The following is a 19,056-nucleotide window of genomic DNA, read 5'->3' on the forward strand; positions in this document are numbered from 1 at the left end:
GCCATCTCTGGCCCCTCCACGGGGCGTCAACATCCGCCATACTTTGTATGGCGGCGGACGCCCGTTTTAAAAGCGTTTAGGAGGCGATCAACGATCGCCTCCTAAACTTAAATGGTGTCGCTGGAATGCCTCGATCAGGAGGCATCCAGCGACACCAAACACTTACCTTTCGATGGGCTGTGACCGCTCTGGAGAGCGGTCACAGCCGCAGCTGACGATGATCTTCGCCATCAAGCAAGATGGCCGCTGCCCTATAACAGGAACCAACAAATTTTAAAAGTTCGCTAGATGGTCCAGACCATCTAGAGAACTTTGGCTCCACTTGCAGGTTGAATACAGGTACTGCATTCACCATGCAAGTCAATGGAACCCAGCTTTCTAATCACAGTGTGATTAGTAAAAATAAAATAAAATTAATAATATTAGAAAAAAAATAGTAAAAAACTAGTAAAATGTAAAAATCATTTCCCACTGATGTCACTATCAGGGGAACCTCCAAGTTGAAAAAAAATGTTAAAATTTTTTTTTTAAAAAGACAAAAAAAAAATATATATATATAAAAAATATATTTTTGTGAGCAAGTCCTAAAATTAGCATATTAGCTTAAAACAATTCTCGCATGGAAAGAGTTAAAATATTGGCATATTAAATGCCCATGGGGTGTCTACTTTTAAAAAATGTATGATTTGATGGGGTAAATTGAATTGGCCAGGTTCAACAACGTCCCAATTAACACCGGGGGAAGGATGGCCACACACCTAATTTCCAATTAGAAAAATGCACACGTACCAAATGTGGCCTTTTAGTTCCCACAAAAATGACAAACCCATGCATGTGGGATATCACTGCACTCAGGAGATGTTGCTGAACACATTATGGGGTGTCGTGTGACAGCGGCATAAACCAGGAGCTGTAAATTCATACATAAAGTAGGTGTGTGTGGGAAAAATACACACACAAAAATACTACTGCAAACTTTGAAAACATGCTGGTGGTAAAATGTGTGCATGCAAAGAGTTAAAATACCAGCATTTTAAATACCCTGTGGTGTCTAGTTTTGAAAAATATATGGTTTTGTTGGGCACACTGAAATGGCCCGGCTCAAAGATGTACCAAATAGGGCATGGGCAGTGGATCCCCAAATGCCAAAGTTCAACATTGAAAAATGCGCATGCCCCAAATGTGGCCCTTTTGCCCCCAAACGGCCAGGCAAAATCATTCATGTGAGGTATCGCTGTACTCAGGAGATGTTGCTGAACACATATTGGGGTGTTTTGTGATAGTGACATATACGAGAACTTTTTAATTCATACCTGAAGTAAAATGTGTGTGGAAAACCAAATGCAAAAAAATGACTACCACAAAGTTTGACAAAGACTGGTGGTAGATATGGTGCATGGAAAGAGTTAAAATACTAGCATTTGAAATACCCTGGGGTGTCTAGTTTTCAAAAATATATGGGTTTATTGGGCACACTGAAATGGCCTGACTCAAAGATGTACCAAATAGGGCATAGGCAGTGGATCCCCAAATGCCAAAGTTCAACATTGAAAAATGCGCATGCCCCAAATGTGGCCCTTTTGCCCCCAAACAGCCAGGCAAAATCATTCATGTGAGGTATCGCTGTACTCAGGAGATGTTGCTGAACACATATTGGGGTGTTTTGTGATAGTGACCTATACGAGAACCTTTTCATTCATACCTGAAGTAAAATGTGTGTGACAAAACAAATGCAAAAAAATGACTACCACAAAGTTTGACAAAAACTGGTGGTAGATATGGTGCATGGAAATAGTTAAAATACTAGCATTTGGAATACCCTGGGCTGTCTAGTTTTCAAAAATATATGATTTGATGGGGTAAATTGCATTGGCCGGGTTCAAAGATACCCGAAATGGCACATGGGGGGAAGAATTACCAGATTTGGAAAAAATGGCTTTGAAATAGCAAAACGCTACCTGTAATTATTGCCCCATAATGGGTAGAAAAAAGCAAAAAAACATAAAAACATTGGGTATTTCTAAACTCAGGACAAATAGTAGAATCCATTTAGCAGGTTTTTTCATTACCTTTTATAGATGAGTAAAAGATTTTTCAACTAAAAGTTAGAAACAGTCATTTTTTTCTAAATTTTTCACCATATTTTATACTTTTTTTAGTAGTAAATAATATGATACAATCAAAACAATGTCATCTAAAGAAAGCCCTTCTTGTCCTGAAAAAAACAATATCTAATGTGTGTGGGTTCAGTAAACGGGAAAGAAGAAAATTACAGCTAAACACGAGCAGCGCAGAAATGTTAAAACGGCCATTGTCACGAAGGGTACAAAAAGTAAAATCAGCCTTTGTCACGAAGGGGTTAAATGCCAATTATTATTTTTTTGCATTACCTAACACTTATTCATCCAAATTGGTTTTTTGTTTCTTTCTTTTTTGTAGATTTACTTCCTAATGGTACATGTGTAGAAATATATTTTTGAAGTGTGAGTTTAAATATACTCTACTTGTCTCTTAGGACAAAGAGGTCATCCCAATTAATTATCTGCAAGCATGTCCTTAACTTGTTAAAATTTGCAGTAAATTTTACTTATTTATGTGTGACTGCATGAGTCTGTGTGTGAGAGAGACTGTCTGAGTCTTTGTGTGTGAGAGAGAGACTGCCTGAGTCTGTATGTGCGTGAGAGAGACTGCCTGAGTCTCTGTGTGTGTATGTGAGACTGCCTGAGTCTGTGTGTGTGAGAGACTGCCTGAGTCTGTGTGTGTGAGAGACTGCCTGAGTCTCTGCGTGTGTGAGAGACTGCCTGAGTATGTGTGTGTGAGAGAGACTGCCTGAGTCTCTTTGTGTGTGAGACTGCCTGAGTCTGTGTGTGAGACTGCCGGAGTCTGTGTGTGTGTGTGTGTGAGACCGCCTGAGTCTGTGTGTTTGTGTGAGGTTTTTATTGCTAAAAATTAGCCCAATTAGCAACTTTACATAAAGACTCAATTTTCACTCACACAAACACACACACACACACAAATATATTTCTAGACTTCAGGATGTACTGGGTGAGAATCCACTTTAGGTGTTCAGGAGGAGTAAAATGTTATAATAATAGAAAGGTTGGGCGGTATCCACTCAGCAAAGGGTGGAGTTTGAGAGGTGTGGTTGTAGGATGAATGTAAAGGACCAGCAATAAGAACACGCAGGCAATCTGCAGAGCAGGGACAAGACGGGGAGGCAGAAGAGTGAACGGCTGCACACTTGGCTAGCGCGGGCTTTGCAGGTTGGTCACACCAGGGACCTACGATTAGCTGCAACATTAAACGGGATCAACCCCAGGAATCGCTCACAGAACCACCGGCAAGCAGCGCCTCTCGGAACAGTCTGAGCGCTGGCAAGCCGCGGAGATCACAGATACCGAGGCATCGGGGCAGCCCTGACACTCAAGCAGAAGTCTTCCAAGTCCACCTGCACGCACTGCTGAGACTTTTTCAAACTTTCCTACAGCATATCCCTTGAATACCAATCTGGGATTTTTAGCCATCAATTAACAAGGTTTAAAAAAAAGAAAAACTTTCTTTTCTGGTGTTGCTTTCTGAAATCTGTATTAAATTGTGAAGACTGAACTGTACATTGAGAAGGATTGACATTGTAACATTGGTGGTCCGCATACACGTTTTGCATTTCGCAATTACCCTCCTTTGGGCATATCTAGGAATGGCACGTTGTGGTATTTTGCTACTGCTGTGGGTCTGCTATAGCCTGGGTCTAGGCTTTGGAGCGCAGGTGAAGGGTGGTATAGTGGGTGCCGGGGTACACCTTGGAGTAGGTGATTCTGCCGTTCTACCTCTGGGAGACACAGTCTCGGAGCATATGTTACGGCTTTATGATAAATACCGCGGTGTTGGAGGAAGGGGTAGGGAGTCTTCTTCACCGCATCAGATCCCTCTCCAGGACGGGAATACAGTGAGGAGCTTCAGATCACTGAGCGGTGAGTACATCAAGCACTTGACTGACGATAACAATAAATGGCTGTGTTTTTACGAGCCAGGGAGGAAAATGTTTGTTTTATTAGTCAGCTCCTTGACACCCTGCATAATGAATTCATTAATTCGCTTTGCGCCTTGTACGGTGCCCCTTGTAATTGGAAATGCGAACTCTCATAGTAATCAGTTATACATACTAACCCCAGTGAAATAATAGTTACCAATAGATCGCGCTTCATTTTATGCAAAGCCAAGTAAGAGATCGAAACGAGTCTCATCACTGATGCCAATTTCTATTTTTTTTAGCCCGAGGGTTCCCTTTTAAGATCCATACACTGCTGACATTGGACAGCATTAGATTCCGCCACATCTAGTTGCCCGTATGGTTAAAATATTAAAAGCAGCCTTTAAGCTGCTTGGCACGGTGGTTGATCAGAGACCCAATTGAGTTTAGGCTACACCCATTACGTTGGCAGTGCTGGCAGTGTATCGTGCTGTGTATATTGTGGCTGTTACCAGTCAGTAAATCCTCCTAACCAGTACTTTGACACTATTTACCCTTTGGCTGCCAAAGGTCACAGCACAACAGTACTGATGCACACTGGCACTTGCAGGGTTACTTGCTCATACAGTAGGACACACAAAGTCCTCGCTAAATTGTTATTGAATTACACTAATGTAGAACTGCTAGGACTTAGTGTTTGGTATAATGCGAATGTTACATTTGGAGCAGTCAGATTTTACATTTAGGTTTCCATGGTGATTGCTCCACACTTGCACTTTACACATAACCTGTATGTTGCCAGTTTAAATAAGTCTATGGCGAAACTCTTAACTGCCCCAAATTTTTTTTTCGGTAGTTACATAGTTGATGATTGATCATTGTCTGTGATATATGTTTATATATAAAATTAAGTGTTAGGCAGTAGACATTAAAACACATAAAACAAACGGCAGCCAGGTAACTCTTATGTTGAGCTACAACTCCCATGATCCTCAGCATGAGTTAAACTAGCATATGTGGGTTTATCCGGCCCTGCCTATTTTGGAATATCGCATAAGCAAGTATGTATATGTTAACAGTTGAAGGAATACATTTATTACTGTGGAATAAAACTCCCATTGGGTGTAGCCAGCTGTTTTATGTTCCGATCCACTGGACCTGGGGAATTAGGTGCTGCTGCTTTCTAACACCCAGCTAAATGATCCCTAATGAACTTGCTTAGATGCCTTTCCAGATGACTGTAGAAGTAATATCTGGCAGCTAAAAACAAAACAAACCCTATAATCTATCAATATTTAATAGATCATGTGAAAAAAGAACAATGCTGATAAATCAACAAGTGCTCTTGGATAGTATATCATTTTTCACTGTTTGTGATACGATGAGGGGTTCATTTATCCCTGGCATTGTGCCCCGGGTTACAGATGTTAGCCCGTGCACACTTTTAAACCTGTCAAAGCAATGTATGCTGTAAGTGTCATAACCCTATTTGTTTCTCTTACAATACTCACATTCACTGAATAACTGGAATGCCTGCCGGCATGTGTTTCTTATGGTAACGCAGAGATATTGCATCTTGGCAGCATATTTGGGAAAATATCAATTGATTTGTAGCTTTAGTTTAAGGTGAGGTTTCAGTTTTTTCCTTCCTATTCTCTAGATAGATGGTTATTTCGAATCTCTCATAGTAATTCTGCTAGAGTGTAACATCAATATGAGTACCAAGATATTTGGTTGATATGTCTTGTACAAGATATTTAACTCAAACTTGTAAAAAAAAATTATATATTTACTGACGTTGTAAATGCATATGCCTTTTGCTGAGGATTATTAATGGATATATAGATCAAACAGAAGCTTTTAGTTCTATAGATGAATGTCCACACAAAATATATATTTTTGTGTTATCGAAATTATTCTTAAGATTAAAAAACATACAACTCGGAATATAAAATTAAAGTATATTTTTCAATATGTGTTCTAGAGTCAATGTCAATAAATAATTGAATTATTGAATTGTAATATTGAATGCACTTTGTAGCAGGTAGATAGTTTGGGAAAGTTTGCTTTCTTCATAGATAGAATGATCTAAAAGAGCAGTGCAATGTTTTGCTCTCTGTGGATGTCAAACAGTTAATTTTGTCTCATCGCAGAGAGAAACAGGAAAAGGTTATTTGGGAAAAACATACTGTGAGCTGCAGGTGCAACCATTCCATATACTTTTTTCTTTCTTAACCATTTTACTGCTCAGCTGAACATGTTAGGGACATGCATGTTTTTAAATTGCATGTGATACAACGAGGAATTATGTATAAAGAGCAGATCTGATGAATCTGTAAAAGTTGTGCAGCCAGGAAGAACAGTATGTTGGTTGCTATGGAGATTGCGTCACTTTAAGCACTTTGCTTCAGATTTTCTCCCTGTGGATAAACCCCTTGTCTTCCCTGCACTAGGATTTCTTGCCACCACGCACAATGTCACAAATTGGGGTAGATTCACAATGCTCCAAATAGCTGGATACATTTCAAATTGAGAATGAAACTCCATAGTATACGATTTTAGTTTTTCCAAAAGGGAACTTTCTCTTTTTTATTTTTTATTTTATGATATCACTTTTTGAAGGCTTTATATCCCCTAACCTAACTATGCTTAGCCATGCAACACTTTCAATGAGAAGTAGCATAAATCCCTCAAACGAGTAACAGCAGAACATGGGTAAACTGACAATTATTTTCATAAATGTTTACAATGAGCATTTCTGGTGCAAAGTAGCAGTAAGCCAGTATGTCCCATTAAGGACAAAACAGCTGCCCATTAGGGTGACCACATTTTATTTCTGCCACTAAAGAACACATTATGAAGTGCATGAGATTACACACACACAGGTGTGTATAAATATATATGCATTAGACATGCATTTTTAACTGCATAATATGTACGTATCTCTTTGAAGTAAAGACCGTGATTGAAATATGATTTCAAAATAACAGCTGAACTGGCAGTTAGTTTTCATTCTTTAATATTAGCCCCTGCTGCCGATATATCACCAAATTCTCTTTGTCCCCTCATTCACTAAGCCATACCTCTCTTTTACTCACTCCATGTAGTTCAGGTATAGATACAATAAACAACACATAAAACAGCACTTGCATGTATAGAGCAACTGAATAAGACATACAAACCCTATATTTGCAGGTATACATAATGTATGGAAACATAGCATTCCAGGTATAGATCAACAAATTAACACACAAACCCAGCATTACATGTATAGATCAACTGGAAATTACATGTAAACTCAGTACTGAAGGTATAGATCAAATAAACAACACATGGACACAGCATTGCAGGTATTGATCAACTGAATAAGACATACAGATACTGTATTTGCAGGTATACATAAATAATGTATGGAAACATAGCATAGCACACAAACCCAGCTCTGCAGGTATAGATCAATTGATCCCTAAATTATAGGCACAGATCACAGGTTGCACACCCCAAAGGCCACACTGCCCACATAGAACCGACCAGCACCCAAATTACACACACAGGACTTGTCATCTTTGTCAACAAAAAGCAAAGCATGAGTCAACTTTGTCCCCAAACAGTCTGGCCTGTGCCATCTTTAACCCATAAACACTCTGCCTGTGCCATCTTGGTCCCCGAGGCTCAAACACCCTGCTCGTATCATCTTTGCCTTTCACCAATTCGCACTTTCATTCAAACAATTAATCCACACATTAATTCTTAAATTTTCTCACACATTCACACATTGCATCCACACATTAATTCATTCTCTCACTCATTCTCTATCTCCCCCCTCTCCCCCCCTTTTCTCACTATATACCCCCCTTTTTACTATCGACCCCCTCTCCCCCCTTTCTCAGTATCTACCCCTCTCCTCCCCTTCTCACTATATACCATCCCCACCCTTTGAAGTTCACTTATCTTCCAGGAGTCCTGTGTGCGCGAGGCCTCTGTCTCCCTGCTTTCCCTGCGTGGAGAGTGAGGGACGCCGAGTGAGAGGAAATCTCCAGGAATATTTCTTTTTATTTCCACAACGATTGTTATGTTTTTAGTATCCTGACTCAGAATTATAACTATGATATATTATATATTTTTTTTTTGCGTTGTACTTAGAAAGCATCTAAAGAGCCATTTACCTCTTCGTCAACAAATTATTTCATCATTAACCATGAAGGAGTCTTTAAATGAGGTCCATGATGTGAGTGCGGAGGAGAGTTCTTGGAAATTTGTTGTTTTCTAAAATTATACATTTAAGATGCTGGTCTTAATTAGAAACCAGACACCTGTGAAGCTCTCAACCACCATCTGATGCTTTAGCAGTGATACAGTGTTAAATAAGACTCATTATTTAGTAACATATTTCTGGAAAACATGGGAAAAAACATTGAATTCTTCTGATACAAAATATTTAGTCCTAAGCATCTTTCCTGTACAATGATTAACCTGCATTTTGGCACACTAGATTGTAGTTTAATCAGTACTTTGGAATAACTGCTTCCTTCATAGTGTTCTTAAAGGTAAAGTAAAGCTTCTTAACAATTCCTATATAAGAAAGGGTTGTTTGGGCATAGATATGTTCTAGCTTACATTTTCTAAATTATTTTAGGTTGGAAATTCAGCCGTGGGTTCTAAACTCAAGAAATGCACTCTCCCAAAAATTTTAATTTCAGACCTGTATCCATAAAATTAGACAATTTTACATTTAAATGATATTTTTTTAATTTTACATGCATTTTAATTTTCTTCATGGTATTTATTCATTCTAAATATATTTTAAGATTAAAATGCTGTTCTGTTATATATGAAAATTTACATTTCACCTCATAAAATGTTCTTCAACGTGTCGTGTCTCTTGATGGCCAGTAGCTGAAAGTGTAAGCTAAGTGTGATGTTACTAGTAGATGTAGAAATTACAAGAGGTGGAAGCACAACAGTCAACACAAGCATAGTGCATCTTGGATTTAGCTATAGGTTAAATTCATCCTTGAAAGCCATCCTTAGATTAAGTAATGTTCACCTATCACTATTCTTGGGAAATAATCCAGATATAGACTTTGTGCGATTGAAAACATCTTTTGGTTTCACATATTTCATGGTTCAATTGTGCCCTGAAGAAAACTTGTGATGTTCAGGAGGCCTGGACATTAGTCCCCTCTAAGGTGAGGGGTCTGACACTGACGCCAGTATCAGGTGAACTGGTAAAAAAATGTCAAGAGTTAAATGTTAGCACTGCAGGTGGAAGAGGTGTATCCAATAGTTAACACCTATTTGTGGAAAAGTAAATAGGGCGATGTCTACATGGAGGAATTCCTGCTGAATAGGCATGTTATTTTAACATCTAATAACTTTCTATTTTATTGGAACTTATATGTTTAGTGTAGATAATAAAGAAAGTAATATTGGTGACTCTTTTTTATGAGAATCATATGTCTTGGTACATTTTAAACGTATAACCTGACTTATTGAAATTACCTATTTGACCCACCATATTTCCAAATACTGAATATGGTCCTTTTTAAGACTTTTTTGTTTCTTCACTATATCTCAGTTGATTCATAATACTAAACATGACATGTTACAAATGTGAATTGATCTGTTAACTCCTAGTGTTTTTTTAACAGTACGGGCAAAATTAATATTATAAGTGCCTCAAAAGTTTCTAGACATACTAACGATAATGTCATCCCCACAGTCGAGCCCTCCACTACATTTAACAAAAACAATTTGAGTAGCCTACGGAGGTTTTGGGGGAGGGGAAGAAGCTGTGGGTAAATGTCTCTTTAAACACATGTTTTTAATTTTGTTCTTTAAATACACATCATCTATTTAAATTGTCTGAACGTCTTTCCTTAAGAACATAAAACTTCAGACGTTGAATATGTAACACCTGCTTTGAATCTCAACTCCCTTATCATCTTGATATGCAATACATTTTCCAGATCTCTGGACATGTTTGTATGATGGGTGGGAGTATGTCTTTAGCCAGTTCTCCAAGAACTTCATTTATAGGGAATAAAATCACTCACCCAGTTGACCTTGGAAAGAAACTAAATTTTCACCAAGAGCGATATATGAATACTGTCACTGTTATTGTTTTATATAGCTTCATCATATTCCGCAGGGCTGTACAATGAAAACTCCTCATACTTTGTTTTCTACGTATTTACAACTTTATATTACAAATTATTACCCACCATTGTCATAAGTGATTTGTACTTTCTTGAATCTTGTAAGCATACCCAATAGAAAAGTTTTGAATAGCATTACAAGAATGCTTTAACCACTAGTATACAGCAATATACCAAGAGTCCTATATAAATAAACACTAAGTTTGTTTGCTTTACCAGTCCCAGTTGGTTAAGTACTGCTTAAACAAGCTGTACCACACTTTATAAGTTATGTTAATAATTATAGATTCCAATTACATGAGCAGGAAAACAGATTCTCTCAAGTCTTTTCCAGATATTTTGATATATATATCAGAATACTGCTTGTTACATATCTTTTTTTTATTGATATATGTATTACATTAATTAATGATTCATACACACTATGCTAAAAGTTTTAATAACCACAGGCAATTTAATTTAACCTGCATTATTCCATTATTAAAATTGTGCATGTACTTATTCATCTTACATCATAGTGTTGAAACTTTATATTAGGTAGAGGACATTTTAAAAATCACCTTTTATGCTAAAACAGACTTTTTAATTACTTGAGTCATTTGAGATTACGGTATTTGTAGGCTTGATTGAAGTCAAATTGATTGATAAAATAATAAATATCATTATAAAATTATTATAATAAATATTGAAAAACACATGGGCACCTCTGTAGTTCTTAGTTGATTCTAGGGCTATTTGGACATTTGTGACGAAAGGATTTTGATCTTGCTGGTTGTATGTCAATAGTTCTGTTCTCAGAGATAACCCTAGCATTATTATTTATTCATAAAGCAGATTTACAGCAGTTCTTTTGGGCAAGGGCGATTACTGCTGACTTCTGGGAAGTGATCAAATACTACAGTGAATCTAATGAGTTAGGTTTCTCTCCACTTTCACCCTAAACAATCCTGTTTGGCATTAATAGTCATTGCACAACTCTAATAAAAGTATTGCAAGATGTAGGAAGAAAAACTATTTTTCAATATCCCCAACTATTGATGTGTAAATATGTCATCACAATGCTTCTAAAATGTTTATGGAAACTAAAAATATTTCAGTAACAAAAACATACAGCATGATGTACCTTCATCTTTTAATATTATATAGGGTTTACTGTTTTAAGGTACATTGGGGCCTTAATAGTTGAACCTACCCTTTGCAATTCTATACTTATTTAGGGAGATATTGCATAATAATAACAATATTCGGAAGCACTAGTTATGTGCTGACATCTAATTTGCGTCTACAACCCAGCTGATTGTCTGGTCTATACGTATAACAAACCAAACAGACAGCCACATGCTCAGATTTTGAATTAAATAAAATTACCCTGTATTTTCCATTGCAATACAGCTCCATATAGCCATGGACATTTAGCCTCATTCAGCATTTATTTTATAACTATTATGTAAGGGATATTTCTAAACAATCTCTACAGAGAGCCGATATGGTATATGTTTATGTTTTTATCCTGTATGACAGCATGATACAATAAAATTCTACAAACTTAAGTTGTGTCCCTTTAAAACTGCGTGTGAAGTAGTTGCTATCCATCTTTCTGGCATCTAGCCCAGAATAATGGAAACAATGTTAGGTGCAAGGGTATAGCGCATGAGAAAACCACATATGGTTCTAGAATAATTGCTAGCAAATGTATAGCTCTAGAGTATCTGCCTTAACATGAAGTTAACCTTCACTTTAGGCTTGATATGTTTGAAATCATGTTTTGTCCTTAACATAGTGTGTTATCATTGGCACAATGGATATTTAGGCAAGCTATATATGTTTAATAGTGTCCCCTTTCAAGGACAGGTTTAAGGGATGTCTTTTTTATAGATGAAACTTTATTAATTTGTGTTTTTAATTGTCCTGTGGTTTTGGAACATTGGGCATATGATGCTTGCTACAGCTTTGTGGCTGGGCTTCCTGTAACATAGAGAGGGAGTAGAGTATATGACCAGTCATTAGGAGACTTAAAAGTGAGTCACTTCTGACTTTATCAGCCTAAATTATCTATATTTTAGACAATATATATTGAGATATATATATATATATATATATATAATAGACAATATATATTATAGACAATATAAGACAATATATATTGAGATATATATATATTATCCATATGGTAAATAAATTGCACTGCATACCCCCTGCCATAAACATTTAGGTATTTATATCTTTACGCAAAGTAAGTGTGCACTTTTTGAATCTTCCAACAAAAACAAATAGTAGTAGGGTACCTTACTTTGTCGACGCATCAGCATTTAAAACAGGATTCAAGACTAGGCATGAGTAATCAAAGTTACCTGCCGAATCATCTGAAATATTTTGTTAAAGTTAAGTATAGTATTTTTTCAAAAATAGTGGAGTTGCTCTCCCATCCCAGTCCTCATCACTTCAGGTTTGATGAGAAAGCCATTTGTCCCTGGAGCTATTATTTCATACTTGTTCCCTGTAGTGAGCTATAAGTAGCTGAGCAAGATCCTTACCTCACCAAGGAGTGTTTCCAGTTTTAAGGCGTACTGCACTTAAATGGCATATGCTTGTTTTGTCAAATGGAGTTGCTAATCACATGAAGTAGTGCAAAATATTATGCAAGCCATTTTCATAACAAAATTAAATACATGAAAGCAAGAAATACAGAAGACTGTATGTGTAGTTTTGTACTATAGAAAAAGGATGGATAAAGATGCTGTGTGGTCCAAGAAGTTATGATAGTCAATAAACTTGTCACTGTCCTGGACAAAATATTTGCGAATGTTGCCCCAACAGCAGAATTTGTAGTGAAGTAGTAGGAAACATGTGAATATTGTATCTGTACTCTTTCCTTGTTTCTAATCATAATAATCAAAGCATTCATAGTGGATAAAACATCCAGATAGATAGTACTATAGTGTAGTATGTGAATAAACATCTGTGGTTGGGTCTGTAAGTGGAATTTTCATCTTAAGGAGTACCCTGATGACCATCATCACTGAAACCACTTTTTTTGCAAATTACAGGCATACCTCACATTAATGTACACAATGGGTTCCAAAACATCTATTTAAAACAAATATGTACTTAAAGCAAAGCACTACCTTTTTCACTTATTGCTTGCACTGGGTCGAACTGACGGGCTGCCTACATGCTGTTTTGTTGTCATTCTTGAGAAGCGAGCGTACGTAAAGAGGGGAATGGTTGTGCTGCAACCATGTCCTTACTCGCCAGTGTCCTTAAAATGAATGTCTTAAAGTGAGTTATGCCTGTAAAATATGTTCCACAAGCTCCACTGCAAGAGATTGTTTCTCATTAAGGGTGAGATGTGTCAGATAATTGCTCCATGTCATAAAAAAACTTGGACAACATTGCACTGCAGTGTTTTAAAAACCCCATGGGCATATTAATAATAATAAAAAAATAGATATTAGAAGCTCTGTAATATTATAACTATGGAAAACTATTGCATAACAGTACAGAACCTAATTCTGTAAATAACCTAGTTATTTTCTTTCCTAATAACCCCAAGTTTACATTGTCAAGACGTCGTAGAAATCCATTCATTTCTAAATTCATAACTAAAGCTTGCTCTGCCTAGATCCTAATCTCAATTACTATTTATCGAGTCCCTCATTAAACAGTTACCATAAATTTTGTGATGGATACAAGCTTATTTGACCGTGTTGCAGCTTTTTGTTTAGGTTTATCCAGTTTTCTTCCAAGAAAACAAAATCCTGTGTCTGTAGTTTGTTTACATACTCTTGAACATTAGGGATTGTACACCAGAATATAAGAGAAATGTTTTTTGCTTTGTAAATTGATTTTGACAACCTTTAAGTCAGTCTAGATAACCTGTTGCCTGTGGGCATGTAAAGCATTGCCTCGCACACACAGAGAAAAACAACAGTGTGAGCTTACCTGACCTTTTTTTCTCTTCCTTTTTTGCAGCTGTAACTTATGCTGCAAAGTGGGACTAAGCCAGACAAACAATAATTTTCTTTTCACAAATAATTGCATCTAACAAGCCTGTAAAAGATTATACATGTCTTTAAAGACACATCCTAGCCAGGAATTCTGGAGATAAATGGTTTAAACTGTCTGTAAAATATTGTTATTGAACATCACAGGGTTGCATGTAATAATGAGGATTAGCTGAGGAGGGTCCCGGTCAATCAAAACTCAGAGTGGTTATCATATGTTCATGTTTTCAGTTAGAATTTTGTGGCTGCGTACTTTGGAAATAAGTATTTGTTACAGCAAATGGCTAACGCTTGCTGGGATTAAAAATAAAAATAAAAAACAACTCTTGTCAAGAAAAAAGTAAATATATAAAATACCCAAATAAGATGTAACTAATTTGTGGAACTTACTTAGACAAGAAATGCTAGCTAGCTATGTAGCTGTGATTTTTGCCAACATGCTGTTTAGTAGAGCCTGGAGCACCTGGGCCAGGGGGATGAAAAAATATGAAAAACGTGTCTGGGGCCTGTGTAGGGTGCAAATGAATTTGAGGGGAACATGGCTATGCCCACACTGGCATTCTAAATGGTCCTTGTCAGTGGTGCCAACTGGTTTGCCATGCTGTGTAACCCCTTAACATCCATTGACGGGTCAGACAACTCATGCAAAAACGTTCAGGTGACGACCTAGAGGTCTCCAGAACTCAGGCTCAACCATGCAAGTCAATGGAGCCCTGCTTTCTAATCACAATGTGATTAGTAAAATATTTTTAAAATGTTTTTAAAAAATGGGAAGAAGTTCCAGCAAAATTTTAAAAAGTTTATTATTATGAGCAAGTGCTAATTAGTGATGTATCTTCCCAAAAATCTTCAAATGGAAAGAGTTAAAGTAAAAACATTTCAAATACCGGTGGGGTGTCTATTTAAAAAATATATATATATATATATATATATATATATATATATTTGGATGGGGTGGCCCGGGCTCAAAGATAGGGCATAGGCACAGACTGACCAAAATGGGGGGGGGAGCGCACATCCCAAATGTGGCCTTTTAACCCCCAAACACCAGACAAACCCATGCATAGGGGGTATCACTATATTCGGGAGATGTTGCTGAATACATATTGGGGTGTTGTTTGATAGTGACGTATACCTGGAGCTTTAAATTTATACCTGAAGTACAATTTGTGTGAAAAAAAAACTTTGGCAAAGGCTGGTGGTAGAATCTCATGCATGGTTTAACTGCAAAGGTTAAAATAACAGCATTTGAAATACCTTGAGGTGTCTAGTTTTCAAAAATATATGGTTTAATGGGGTAGATTGCATTGGCCGGCTTTAAAGATACCCGAAATAGCACATAGTGCAGGATGACCAGCTTTGGAAAAAAAATGGTTTTGAAATAGCAAAACGTTACTTGTACTTATTGCCCAATAACTTGCAGAGAAAAGCAATAAAACATAAAAACATTGGGTATTTCTAAACTCAGGACAAATAGTAGAACCTATTTAGCAGGTTTTTTCATTAGCTTTTTGGATAGAGTAAAAGATTTTTTTTTAAAAAGTGAGAAAAGGTTTTTTTTTCAATTTTTCATCATATTTTTTTTTTTTTTTTATAGGAAATTAGATAATATGATCAATAAAATGGTATGGTAGAAAGCCCTTCTTGTGCTGAAAAAAACCAATATATAATGTGTGTGGGTACACTAAATGAGTGAAGAGAAATTTACATCTAAACACGAGCACCACAAAAGTGTTAAAACAGCCTTGGTCCCAAATGGTACAAAAAGTAAAAAACAGCCTGGTCCTTAAGTTGTTAATGAAGAAACCTTCATATTTTGTTTTGGCTTGTAGTCATTTTAGAAAATACTTGTCAATACTGTAAAGTAAGAATGCTTTCAAAAAATTGTATCATTTGACAGAATGCATAGTAAGTAAACAGAAGGAATTTTTTAAAAAAAATTTGGTGTGATCACCCTTTACAGTATGTAATCAAAAATACCTCTCCAACTTTGTACAATTTATCACAAATTAATCAAATACATATAACATCAGAGCAGGCTTGACAGATATGTATTTTATTTTGCTGCATGATGTCAGAGCTGCTCCTGTCCTGCCCTGATGATATCAAAGACCAAAACAGCTGTATGTAGGTGGCATACTCATGCTAATGTACTTCCATCCCTTGGCTTTGCTCAGATCTGCGTATAATCTAGCAAGTATATGAAAAACAGGTAACTGATAAGGAATTAAGAAGTGACATACCATATGTCAGTACCAGAAGGGCTTCGCTTAAAATTCATAGGGTGTATTGGAAAATGTACACTTTTATGAGTAGAGCAGGACTGTTATTCGATTCACTTAAGTGTATTTTATTTTGCAAGCAGGATATATAAGATAAATAGTTAATATGTGTGTGTGTTATATGACACATTCATTATTAAGCTGTTTTAATACCACAGATATAACTTGAAATTTCCAGTATTTTTTCTATTACATTATCATGCATACTGCTATTTACATTTTAAATTTAATGTATTTTTCCACTCATTGACACTTATTGAGATCTGCTCTGTCCCGCTTTAAGGTTCTGTAAATCTGTACATCTTTTAGAATGCGTCGCCACCTACTGGCACGCATTTCATTTTCAGCTACTTAATACGGTAATTACATTGTAAAATGTACAGCGTATCCCAGGAGGCAAAGTTTTCAAAGACCATATATAGTGTATGTACAGAAGGAAAATTATTTTGAAGTAATATTACAGCTCATAAAATGACTTTTGTGGTTATTAGACTGGTATTTGAGCTCTAATATCAATTTACCCAACACTCCCAAATTCTAGAGCAAATTCACAAAACAATCATGTGGGGAAATAAGCCGTTATTTACAAAAATCAGAGGTAGCCAATATGTAACTTTCCAGATTGTATTAAGCTACACATTTTATTGCCTGCTGAGGTCCATGCCCCCTTGCTGTGAAAAAACACAGCTGTAGTAGAAGGAAAGACACGCTATTTATCTGCATATGCTATTCATTTTGTCCACGTTAGTATCTAACAGTTAAAGTGAATCTGTACTTTTTTCTAGTCCAACATTTTACTGTTCTGTACACTAAGTATATCTATAGGAAGTTGTTTATGGATTTTAAAATGATATAATAAAATATATAATTATCGTATTTGCTTGATTATAAGACGACCCTGATTATAAGACGAGCCCCCAAAATCTGAATATTAATTTATGAAAAAAATATAAGGGTGGATATAAGACGACCCTATAGGAAAAAAGTTGAACCAGTAAATGTTAATTCATGTAAACTATGTTAACAATTGTTTGCTAATAAAAGCTAATATTGAGAAAAATATTTTGTTTTTATTTCCTTTTTTTTTTTTTCAACCTGCCCCCCTCCCAGTTATGCACATCTGCCCCAGGCTTGCCACTCTGCCCCAGAAATGCATTATACCCCATATATGCCACTGTGCCCCATGATATGCCTTTTAACCCTCTAAATGCCACTGTGCCCCATGATACACCTTTTAACCCTCTATATGCCACTGTGCCCCATGATATGCCTTTTGACCCCCCATGTGCCACTCTGCCTCCAGAAATGCCTTAAATCCCTATATGCCACTCTGGCATTTAGGGGGTTAAAAGGCATATTATGGGGCAGAGTGGCATATAGGGAGGTATAGGGCATTTCAGGAGGCAGAGTGGCATATAGAGGGTTAAAAAGCATTTCTGGAGGCAGAGTGGCATTAAGGGGGTTAAAAGGCATTTCACAGAGCACTCTCCCTCCAGAAATGCCTTATGCCCCCGTTTAACACTCCCTCCCTCCTCCAAACTTACCGGTGCTTCTGAGACCCCCGGTGCTTAGTCTCATAGTCAGACCTATTTGAGGTCTGATTTTAAGACAACCCCGATTATAAGACGAGGGGTATTTTTCATATCTGGAAAAAACTTGTCTTATAATCAAGCAAATACGGTATATAATATAGGTTAGCATTGACAGAAACCTAATTTGTTCCAATAAAACTTGTTTATATGCAGACCTTAGTAAAACCATAGTTGTCAGTCATGTATTGTTTTGGCTGACCTTCTCTCCACAGTCACTGCACTGTGGCTGATTTTTTATGGTAATGCTACCTTCCTACCTAGAATTTTAACTAGTCGGGCTGGGTGATAAACAATGAGTCATTGCATTGTTTACAACAGGCAGAACAATAAGGAGCAGTTATGAAAACTGTCAAAAAGAGAGCTGGAACATGGCCTACAAAAAAATGTAATGTTTTGAAGAATAGATTTCCCTGCTTTAACCTTGCATTTTGCCTCCCGCTCTGAACCCCCAAGATTTGCTTACTCCCTGATAATCTAGTACCCCATTCCTGAGTCCATCTAGCTAGCAATGCACTTGAAGTACATGCTGTGTTACCCAGGGCACTCAGCTCTTGTTGCTCTGCAGCGTCAGCACAGACTTGGCAAAAAGACTAAGCTCAGTGCTCCGCAGCAGACGCACACAGACCTGCAAGTCTGTGCCGCAGCAGTAGGACTGGAGGTCACATCGGCAGATCCAGAGCCTAATCTTGTAAGGAGCATTTTTTCTATCCGCCACCACTACAATAGTGTTTTTGGTTTTTAAAGAATGGACAATTTTTTGTATCATGTGGTCTTAACATTATTAATTAAAAAGTAATAAAAGACTAATATACTAAACAAAACACTTTTTTGAAATATGTTTTGATTTTAAGAGAAATGCCACCAATTAGCAAATTAAAAATAAAGGTTTCAAAAGCATTGGAAACAATAGAATGACCCAATCTTAATCACACATGAGTGTGTAAGTGTTTGTGTCGGCATGAGTGCGTATGCGTAAGTGTGTGTTAGTGTGAGTGTGCATGTTTAGTTTTATGAGCATATGTGTGTGTTAGCATAAGTATGTAAGTGTGT

The 19,056-nt window shown here is 36.8% G+C and overlaps 1 protein-coding gene across 1 annotated transcript in view; it reads left to right on the forward strand.

Moving 5' to 3' along the window:
- The first annotated feature begins 3,934 nt into the window (after positions 1-3,934).
- LOC149286949 (bone morphogenetic protein 3-like) overlaps positions 3,935-19,056 on the forward strand; it is a 33,727-nt gene continuing 18,605 nt past the window's right edge. The window contains exon 1 of the mRNA XM_089493591.1: positions 3,935-3,971. The gene's annotated coding sequence lies outside the window, so the exon portion shown is untranslated. The remainder of the gene's footprint in view (positions 3,972-19,056) is intronic.

This window comes from Sceloporus occidentalis, unplaced genomic scaffold (assembly GCF_023333645.1).
Source record: "Sceloporus occidentalis isolate IW3139 unplaced genomic scaffold, rSceOcc1.0.p SCAF_65, whole genome shotgun sequence".
Lineage (NCBI taxonomy): Eukaryota > Metazoa > Chordata > Lepidosauria > Squamata > Phrynosomatidae > Sceloporus > Sceloporus occidentalis.